A 1,932-nucleotide genomic window follows, 5' to 3' on the forward strand; every position below is an offset into this window, starting at 1 on the left:
ATTTTATTTTAAAAATATTAATTAAAAATATTATTTTTTATAAATAATTCGTAAATTAATCATATTATATTATATGTATACAAAAAAATAATTATTATTATAAAATATATATTAAAAATAAATTAAATATCATATATATTTATACACAAACATATGAAGATTAATTTGATAACTTATTTTTTTTTTCAGATGACGTTTTTGTTTGCTGATAAGTTATATCAGTGCTCATTATTTTAGTAATATTAGCAAATTTCACTGGCTTTTATAGAAATGCAGTTTCTTTAAAAGATAAATGAGTAACACCAAATTTAAGAATCAATTGCTTCACTTGCACTTTAAACCCAAACTCATTTATAAACAGAACAAGAACTTGCAGTCAATAACTTTAAAATTAAGTGATATCAAAATCGTGCATTACAAATGGCGGGCAGTCAAGAACCCATTTTTCTTTTATTTCACCTTTTTTAACATAACCACCAGTTCAATACTTTAGCTGGACTTGCATTACTTTACCTTGTAACTCTTCATCTATTGGTTTTCTTTAGTTTACTTATGTACCAACTACCAACACTTTCATGTTTTATTGAAACAAAAAAGAAAAGGATTGAATGACTTCTCAAAGTTGAAACAAACAATGGTAGATGCCGAGAGGGATGGGGTAATTAAGTTCCGTTGCAAAAATTAACTGCTTACATTCTCGAGTCTTATGAGCCATAGAGGTATGGGTCACACTTAGTAGTCAGTACCAAGTACCATCAGAGATGATAGGACGCCAGAGAATTGTCCTATACACTCCTTTCAACGCCAAAAAAGGCCAGAAAGTTTTAATAAGGAAAAGGGTTAACGGAGTCCCAATCTATCTATAGCCGCAACTCCTGCCCACTACTACAGATACAAAGCGAAAATGTTGTTCGTTCATACTCAAAACCTAAGTTCACTTCGTCATCTGATTAGTCCACAGGATGCTTTTAGTTACATGTTCTTCGAGTGTGCAGAGATTATTATTTCAAGACATTAGTATGTGAGCCCCTTACTAAAAACAATAACGTTATACTAACAAGTAACAACACAATTCATGACCACAGAAAAGCAGAGAGAAATGGAAGAGCATGATTTAATTTGTGTGGTAGTATTAAATATTAATGGTGGTATGATATGAATGAACAGTCGATCATATCATAGAGATAAGTAAATAGTACTATGCAATTGTCATTTGCTCACAATGCAAACAAAAGTGGTTAAATACCCGGTGGGGATGGTAATGTGAAAATTAAATAAAAGCGTAGTTGCTAGTGGGGGATGAGGAAGCTATGATTTTTGTTGCCATTTGTATTAATTTGTAATAAATCGTGCGCCCGATGCTGAATGGGAAATAGGAATATATAATGAATAACTAATAATACAATTACAAATATATATATTTGCATAGAAATAATATTTAAAAATTATTCAATAATTTAATATATTTTTTGTTAAATTATTCAAAATACTCTATAATCAATTAAATTATACAACACAAATCATCTTTCTTTTTTTCTTATCTTTTTTTTTTTATATTGTCGTCACCACCACTATTTTTTTTCTCCTCTTTATTTTCTCATTTGATTTTTCTTAATTAAATATTATTTAGCATCTAAGTCTTTAAGCAAAGAAAAAAAAAAGTAGTGGTTGAGGTTTGACACGTGTGCTAGAAGGTGGGACCAGAGACGCGATAGAAAATAGGGACGATCTACAGAATACAACATCTGTAAGGATAGACAATTACAAAGAGAAAGAAGAGCAAGAGGACATTTTGGGGTTTTCCTTTCATAAAAAAGATCATCCGTGTCTCTCCCCACACACACACTCCCTTGCTCATGTAAGAAGCACCGAGAGATGAGAGACCGAGGGAGGCACATCATTTCTCTTTAAACCTTCTAAAATCCACACCTC

The sequence above is a fragment of the Arachis ipaensis genome, chromosome B09, assembly GCF_000816755.2.
Source record: "Arachis ipaensis cultivar K30076 chromosome B09, Araip1.1, whole genome shotgun sequence".
NCBI classification, from domain to species: domain Eukaryota; kingdom Viridiplantae; phylum Streptophyta; class Magnoliopsida; order Fabales; family Fabaceae; genus Arachis; species Arachis ipaensis.